This window comes from Ictidomys tridecemlineatus, chromosome 8, assembly GCF_052094955.1.
Source record: "Ictidomys tridecemlineatus isolate mIctTri1 chromosome 8, mIctTri1.hap1, whole genome shotgun sequence".
In the NCBI taxonomy this organism is placed as follows: Eukaryota; Metazoa; Chordata; class Mammalia; order Rodentia; family Sciuridae; genus Ictidomys; species Ictidomys tridecemlineatus.
The window spans coordinates 127,371,248-127,380,804 of record NC_135484.1 but is presented as its reverse complement, the minus strand read 5'-3'; the positions used below and the strand labels follow the sequence as shown (position 1 = coordinate 127,380,804).

At 34.1% G+C, this 9,557-nt stretch overlaps 1 pseudogene; it reads left to right on the top strand.

The window, feature by feature from the left end:
- Nucleotides 1–412: 412 nt before the first annotated feature.
- On the top strand, nt 413–1,344 carry LOC144365908 (olfactory receptor 2J3-like; annotated as a pseudogene).
- Nucleotides 1,345–9,557: the final 8,213 nt, after the last annotated feature.

Sequence of the window (9,557 nt, the reverse complement as noted above, 5' to 3'; positions counted from 1 at the left end):
TACTATCTTTTACTTTGTATTAGCAAGTAAATGGTGAACAGATATTTTAGACTATGTAAATAACCTGTTCCTTGTCAAATTATCATCTACCAATTTTGTATCCATTTTTGTCTTTCTAAAGTCAACATTTCTTTTATATTTATTAAATAATATTCTGGTATATGAAATACTTTAGTTTTCACCAATATATTTTACAATTAATTGATATCAAATATAAACTTGAAGGTTCTATTATTGTTCAGACAATTACTGAGATAATTTCACTTAGTGCCCTACTTATCATAGAATTCAACTGTGGCAGGCTTTTAAAAATTGGTTTATCTTCATTTTTCACACGTACCTATGATTCTTGAATCATTTTCTTATATTTTTTCAGATAATTTGATTTTGTTCCCTCAGGTAACATAAAACAATGATGGAAAAAATCAATGGAACTTCTGAAGGATACTTCAAATTCTACTGGGCTTTTCTCATTGGCCTAACCTGGAAACAGCTCTTTTTGTTGTAATCTCTATATTCTACTTGATGACACTGATAGGTAATTTGTTGATCATCATCCTCTCATACCTGGATTCCCGTCTCCACACTCCCATGTACTTCTTCCTCTCAAACCTCTCTTTTCTGGATCTCTTCTACACCACCAGCTCCATCCCCCAATTGCTGGTTAACCTCTGAGACCCAGAGAAGACCATTTCTTATGCTGCTTGTATGATTCAACTCTTCTTTGCTCTTGCTTTGGGAACCACAGAGTGTGTCCTGCTGGTGGTGATGTCCTATGACCGTTATGCAGCTGTGTGTAAACCCCTGCATTATGCTGTCCTCATGCACCCTTGACTCTGCCAATCCTTAGCTGTGGCTTCCTGGGCAAGTGGCTTTATTAACTCAGCACTTTATTCCCTCATTACCTTCTGGGTACCCCTGTGTGGACATCACCAAGTGGATCACTTCTTCTGTGAAGTTTCAGCACTCCTGAAATTGTCTTGTGTTGATACTCATGCTAATGAGCTGACTCTCATGGTCACAAGCTCTATTTTTGTTCTCACACCTCTTGTCCTCATTCTAACATCCTATGGTGCAATTACTCAGGCTGTACTGAGGATGCAGTCAACTACTGGAGGTCAGAAAGTCTTTGGGACATGTGGAGCCCATCTTATGGTTGTTTCCCTCTTTTTCATTCCAGTTCTCTGCATTTATCTTCAACCACCAACAGAAAATTCTCAAGATCAAGGGAAGTTTATTTCCCTGTTTTATACTGTTGTCACACCTAGCCTCAACCCACTCATCTATACCCCCAGAAACAAAAATGTAAGAGAGGCAGTTAGAAGACTAATAAGAAGAGAATGACCTGTGTACTTGTGACATTACAGTGTAATGATATATTGAACTCAGTTTATAATTCCTATCTGCAAATGATACTATCAATTCTTAAATTTGGAAAATCTGTCTTTTAATTTATTTCTTTCTAGGCAGGATAATTTTGTCTCCTATCTTGGTTTATTTAGAGACTAATGGCACACCTCCAATACTTTTCTCCAACACTGTTGTTCTTTGATGAACAATAAGTATTGAAGGGAATTTGGTACATGTTCTTTCATACAATTTATGTGTTATAATAAGTTCACTAATTGTAGCACAACAGTGAGTTATGTACCACAAATAATTATCTTATATTTCTTTTTTTTCCTGGAATGCCAGTAAGAATATATATATATATCCTCTATACTATATAGTATATTTTCTATAATATATAGTATAGAAAATGGGTATAACTTGAAAGTTCTGATGAGTAGTTTGCAGAATATTAGTCATCAAGTTGCATATAAATTGGTAAAGTATATGTTTCAAGCACCTGTGCTACCTAGAAATCCATAAAGAATATTTGTGGTAGTTCAAGACATAGACTTCAAAAATTACTTGGAAGTCAATGGTATTTTAAAAATAATTACTTGAAAATGTATTGGAAAAAATTGTAATAAATACTGTTATGTGGGAGTTGTTATCCTCAGTTTTAAGCTTGATCTAATGTATTTTTATTAATAAGTATATATTGAACATCAATTATATTTTTCCAAATTAAGGAATATATTTTTATGAAAGGAATGATTTATTGTTTACATAATTATTAAACACTTCTATATGAAATATGAGAACTATATATTCACCCACTTAATTATCAGTCATATCAATTGTAGTACAAGAAACAAAAAGAAAATAATATAAAGTAACACTTGGCAATTTTATCTATGAGTCAATTGTCAGCTGTAGTCTTTGAAGGCTTTGAAAAGTCTAATTTAAACACAATTTCCTTCATTATAAAATAAAACTACAGAAAAAAATTCCCCTGAATTTCCTGTGTGGCTTGCAATTATACTAACTGTGCTCACTTTTAACTCTTTAGGTGTCTGTAACACTAAGTAAGAAGCATGTATATAACAGAACTTTTAGTCTACATACAGTGAAATAGAACATGAATACAAACTTTTTAAAGCATAAAAATGTCCGTTAGTATTTTGGACCATATTTCACTGTGAAAAGCTTATGATTTTGCACAACTTGTGCTACATTTCCATCTTTACCATACTTTTTTTCTTTCAGATTTTTATAAGTATAATTGAGAAAAAACTGTGTGTATTTATGGCTAAAATGTGATGTTTTATATGTGCGTATTAGGAAATTATTTTTTTCGATTTAATTAACATGTCTATCATGTTAATTATAATATTTTTGTGTGGTGAGAACATTTGAAATCTACACTTTTAGGTATTATCTGGTAAACAATACAGTAGTATGACTTATAGTCACCATGTTTTATAATGCAGCTCAATTGTACTCATTTCTGAAACTTTTTGTCTTTATCTAACTTCCACCCAGTTTTCATTTCCCTCTGAATCTCCAGACCCAGCAGTCTAGTTGTCTGTGCCTTATGAGTTCAAATTTTTAGATTCATATGTAAAAATGAACATGCAATATTTGTCATTTTCTACATGGCTTATTTCATTCAGTATAATATCCTCGAGTTTTGCCACGTTTGCAAGTGTCAGGACATCCCAGTTACATTGCTTTAGGCCTTAATTTCTCTGAATTTCTGTTTCTTCTTATTAAAAAGTATATAGTCATACAGCTTGCCTCAGAGGGTCATTTTTAGGATGAGTGAATTAGGTAAGGTGTTCTGGATATTGCTTGGGATGTAGTAAATAATATATACTCTGAGGCAATGGTGGTAATGGTAATTGTCATAATTTATGAAATTTCTGTATAATAAAAATGATAACAGGGGCTGGGATTGTGGCTCAGTGGTAGAGCACTTGCCTAGCATTTGTAAGGCACTGGGTTCAATCCTCAGCACAATATAAAAATAAATAAATAAAATAAAGGTATTGTGCCCATCTACAAGTTAAAAATAAATAAATAAATAAATAAATAAATAAATAAATAAATAAAAATGATAACAGGGTTTTATTGGTTACTTAAAGACCACAGGTCACTTTTTGGCCATGTCTTGTATTTCTTGTTACCCAGTTGCATGCAAGTGTTATTAAGAGCTTTTTCTGGCTTAGAATTTTATGGTTAGCTCAGACTGTTTCATTTATCAGTCTGTTTAGGCTGATCACATGGTCCAATTCTGTCTAGTCAACTGCTGAGTTGCCAGGGGGAATAGAGGAGAAAACATCACTGGGAAGTTGACAGGAGAAACAAGGAGTAAGTTGGAGATAGTGTTACTAAAGGACATGGGTGTCCAGACTTCCAACAACAAACAGTGGGCCATTGAATGGGACAGGGGTCATGCCTGAATGGCAGAGATCCTCAGGGTTCTCAGCGTCTGCTTGAGACCCTGAGAAATCCAATATAGTTCATTGCAAGGTTCATTCCAGGGTCTGGTCATCCCCAGAGAACATCAAAAGGACAGATTGTGGAGTCCTGTACCCACCAATTTGGTCACCAGAAACTAAGATGAGATACCCTTTGTGTGGAGGAACCATTGTATCTTGGAAGCTTCAAATTTCTGCTTCATAAATTACCATGCTTGTACCATGTATTATATATCTACATCAATATATTTCATATAGAAATAAATACAAATATATTTCATAAATAAATACATGTGTATTATATATATATATATATATATATATATATATATATAAAATTGCATTTTCTTTCTTTCTTTGTTCATTTGTTGGTAGACAAGGGATTTTTCCCAATGTCGTGGCTATAAGGAATAAGGCTATAATGAACATGGATGTGCAAGTATCACTTGAACCTAGTTATTTTATGATGGAAGTTGGATATATATGCAGGAGTAGGATTGCTAAATTTCATGGTAAATTTATTTTTAATTTTTTGAGTAAAATCCACAGTATTTCTCATAATGGCTATAATAGTTTGCATTCCATTCAATAGTGAAAAGATATGCTTTTCTCCATGTCCTTATCCTATCCACCTGGTTTTACATTAAGTGAAATATTAAACTCACAATATTATCATCCCTTATCCACCATCTTCCTGGCTATCATTTTATAGGATTTTTTTAAGTGGTTACATTAGACTTTGCTACTGTTAACCTGAAAGGCAGAATAGAAGACTTTATCTTTTAGTGGTCTCATGATCTCATAAATAAAATACAGTACAGTTCATTGCAAGTATTGATCTTAATATGGCATGGAGTATGTTAATCTAATCAAGAAACTAAAGTACCCATTGACCCAAACCATATTTCCCTTTCTATTTTCTATTTGGTTCTGCCTGATAGTGGTCATTTTTTCTGTTTCATTCCCTATTGCTAACATGTTTTGCAAATGACAGAATAAAAACTCCAAGACAGCGTTATATTCTCCCACATCCTCTATGAAGTGTTTCTGTATATAATGTTTATGGTTGCCAGGGGCAGTGTTATAGAACATTTATTACACTATACACTTTCCAAAGTATTGGTAGATGTAGTTAGATAAAATTTGACTTGAATTCATGACTTATTTGGATTTCTCTATGTTTTAACTTAATGTTGAGTATTTTTTCCCCAGGATCAAATCCAGGATGCCATGTTGTGTTTAGTTGTCATGCCTTACAGTCTTCTTGGAATCCCTTGATCTTTTTGATGAGTGCTGGCGATGTTTTCTAGAATGTACTTCAGTTGTAGTTTGTGTGTCATTTTGTCCTTGTTTAGACTGGGGTTATGAGTTTGTGGGGAGAAATGCCTTTTTCCATTCCTACATGGCATTACTAATGATATTGAACATTAACCATTTAGTGAAGATAGAGCTTCAATTATACAAACTTAAGTTTACAATTTTATCTTTCCATATTCTAGCCCTTCAAAGACAGTCTCTTTGCCTGGCCTGCACTTAAGGCAGAAGAAAGATTATGTTCCACCTCCAAGATGGTAGTATGTATTTATCTGTAATGAAGATTGCACTCTTTCCATTTATTTTTTATTGATCCAATCATATATATATATATGATCATATATATATATATATATATATATATATATATATATGAATGAACTAAGGGACATTTATCTTGTAATTTAGGATATATTTCAATGTGTGTTATTTTTTTTCATTACTCAAATTGTTCCAGTTTTGTCCTTTGAAGTTTTTCAGATTGGCTACTTGATCCCTTGGAAATTTTTTCATCTTTTTGTTATCTCTCGTTCTTTTATCTCCTTCATTTCTGTAACATGTGGTATTACTACTAGAAGCTAATTTTGTATAGTCATTCCCTCAGACTTTTTTCGAAAATCTTTTTGTTATTTTCACTGGTATTAAAAAGCAATAGTTCAGTGGCTGTTTTTTTTTTTTTTTTCAATTTAGACTGGTTGATATTTACCACAGTCTATTTCAACATACCAACCCATGAATACTCAGGTATCTCTAATTTCTATTTGTATCCATCTCCGTGTTTCTGTGTGTATATGTGTGAACCTGAGGTCATACTAGTATCTCTGACTCTGACACAGTAATTCATGTCTCACTCTAGTCTTCCTTTCTTACTTATTTGTAACTGTTCTCACCAGTAGTGAAAAACTGATTGTACTGTGCATCATCTTCAACTTTTTTGTATAGTACTAGTAAATGGGAAAAATAATTTCAGAATTAGTTGTAGCACAATAAAAAAACACATATATTGTATAAAGTACAGTGTTTATGCCCAGTAGTTTTTTTTTCCTCCTATAGACATAAAATTTTCAGTCAAAACACCATTTTGAAAAATTACTTAGATAAGTATTTATTTATGTACCACTTCTTTCAGTATAGTTATGTCATGCTTTTTGTAAATAAAGAATTAGATTAACTTGTCACCCTATTCCTTCAACACTAGAATTTACACATTCTCATTTATATTTCTGTTTGTTTCCTTACAATAAAATTCATTGTTTTGTGGGCGTTTGATGGGTGTTTTTGTGGATTTTAACAAAGGCATAGCTAAGTTTCCCCTATGAATCTTTTTTGTCATCAACCAATTTCCTTCAATCAATGCCTGGCAACTGCAGGTGTGTTTTTCTTTCCTACAGTTTTGCGTTTTCCAGCTATTTCACCAACGGACTCACAGCTTTTAAGTCAGGCTCCATTCATTTAGTAAAATTCATTTAGGGCCCCATGTTATTACTCATGTATTCCCTGTGTGGATATAACCTAGTTTTATCTTTCTCCTATTGAAGGACATGTGCTGTTTCTAGTTTTGAGTGATTGTGAATGAAGCTACTAGGAACATTTGCATATGGATTTTTGTGTGGATGTAAGTTTCAATTGGCTGGGGTAAATTGTTTGAAAGATGATTTTTGGATCATATAAAAGTCTATTCTAAGCTTTATATGAAGTCACCAATCAGTCATTCAAAGTGTTTGTAGTATCTGCAGATTAGCAGTAAATGATAGTCCCTTTACTTTGCATTATTCCTAGCATTTAAAATTGTTAGTGATTTTGTTTAGCCAGTAAAGTAATTGTGGAAATTTATTTTCACTCTTGTAATATAAGTTTGTTTATTATTTTATCCTGTTTACTTCTTGGCTTACAAAGCATAAAATAATGACCACATGGATATTTATAGAAACATTTTGAAGATCTCTCTCTTTCATATGGATTTTTGATCTAGTGTCATTCAAGTGAAACTTTACAAAAATAGGTGGATCCTCCAAAGTACCAGAGTTATGTCAGGTGACCAGGACTTTCCTATTCTATACCTGACAGCAAAGAACACTAGGTACATTTGGCTTGGAACCTATATCAGCATAATAACTGGGAGATACCATCAGTGGGTGTTAGAGGCAGGGACTGAATGGTGCTTCCCAAACATCTTCATATTAAAGCCCCCCAAAACAAGAAATGTACCAGGATGCCCTTGATCAAAAGAGACTGGCCTCCTAGGCCCCAGCCGGGAATACAAGGCTTACTAATAGAAACGTCTTTTCTTAAATATGCACTTCAAGGAATTCTAAGAAGCATGGCACTTAAGAATTTGTCATGACATGGGACTGAATCAGGTTCACTCCATGTGAATTGGCCTGGCAACTGAAAACGACACAAACACAGAAAATACCATTTTGGGGGTGCAGTGATGGGCCCTTAGCCTCATCTCCCAAAAGGGAGGCAAGAGAGGCAGACAAGAGAGAGAAAGCGTGCCCCAACCTTGATATTTATTGGGGAAAGCTGTTCCACAGAACATTCCATCCAAATAAAGCAAAGGGGTAATATTACAAGAGAACAAGTGGTCGGGTTTCAGAGGTGGAGTCTTGCTTGGTGATGTCTTTGTCAGCAATTTGACATCTTGGAGAGTCACACCCATCTCAGATGCTGTGTGGAATCATAGGAAGAGAGAGAGAAAAGGCAAACATACATCACACAGCCCAATCAGGCAGCGACATCAGTCCGGTTCTCTCATGTGCTAAAATGCTCATAGCTCACACACACAGCCCATGGCTGGCTCTCAACAAGGACTTATACATCAGTACTCAAAGTCAATATGTAAACATGGTATTCTGAGGCCCTGGTAAGTATAATTGTCAAAAAGTATTCAAACAAAGATTTTCCCCTGGCTTTCTCAAACTTCTTTGTTTGGGATTAGTTCAGGAGAGTAGGCAGAGGAAAATCAAATTCTCATCATTGTTAATTAGTCAGCTTGAACTTCAAATGTAACCGCCGTCCCTTGCAAAGATTCAGACAAACTGAAAAGGCTTCATATATCAAATATTTACAATCAAATAAATCCCTTATAGCCAGTTGCTGTTCATATCAGAAGGAGATATGAGCCAGTTGGAAGATGTTCTCATTAGACAATCAGTGCCTACTTTAGCATCAAAATAATGATATAATAACATACAAACTCATAAATCCATATTAAAATAGGAGTACAGACAAATAGATGAGGGAGGGGGGATAGTAGGGGATAGGAAAGGTAGCAGAATACAACTGTCACTAATATGGCATTATGTAAAAATGTGGATGTACAACCGATGTGATTCTGCAATTTGTATTTGGGGTAAAATGGGAGTTTATAACCCACTTGAATCAAATGTATGAATGATGATATGTCATGAGCTTTGTAATGTTTTGAACAACCAATAAAAAAATGAAACTTTGAAGGACATTTTTGATCCTCTTGCCTCAAAAGTCTCATGCCTGCTATCTCCTGAGACACAAGACCTAATGATTGCTCTGCTGGATTTCAGTCTTACTGTGTTCCCATTCCTTCTCTGTATACTCCTATTCCTCTTTCGTGGAATGAGAGTGTTTATTCTGTGCTATTGTATGTTGAAAGCATATATGTTGTTTTCTACACTTTCAGGGTCTCTCGCTCAAGAATTTGCCTTGTGTCTTAGGAGATAGCAGGCATGAGACTTTTGAGGCAACAGGCAGAATGTAGTAATTTGGATCAAAAATGTCCTTCAAAGTTTCATGTGTTCCTAATGTGGCTTTGTTTAGAGATGGGTTATTGGGAAATAATTGAATCATGAGGTACTTAAATTTATCAATGAATTAAGTCATTGATAGCTGAATGGAGTAACTGGAGGTAGGACCTAGATGAAGGACATATGTCAGTAAATGCATGCTCAGAATAGATTTATTTTCTTTATGACTTTTTCTTTTCCCTTCTCCCTGCTTCCCTGATGCCAAGAGATGAACAGTTTTCTTCTTCCATGCCCTTCTGCCATTATGGTTTGCCTTACCTCAGGCCCAAACAATATAGACACCAACCATGGAGTAAAACCTCTGAAGCCACGAGCCAAGATAAACTTTTCCTCATCCGAACTTTCTTCTAAGTTGTAGCAAGTAGTTTTGTCACAGAAATGAAAAGCTGACTATCACATCCCTTGAATCCATTTCTGAGTTAGTAAAAATTTAAATATATGAGTAAATTCATGCAATTTTTTTAAAGTTTATTTCTGATATATGTCTCAGGTTATTAATAACTTCAATGACCTTATTACATAATAATTATAACCCCTAAAGAGAATCAACATTGATAAAATATCAATACTACTAAAAATGATCCACAAATTTAATGTTATCCCTAACAAAATGTCAATGCCATTCTTCACAGAACTTAAAAAAAAATCC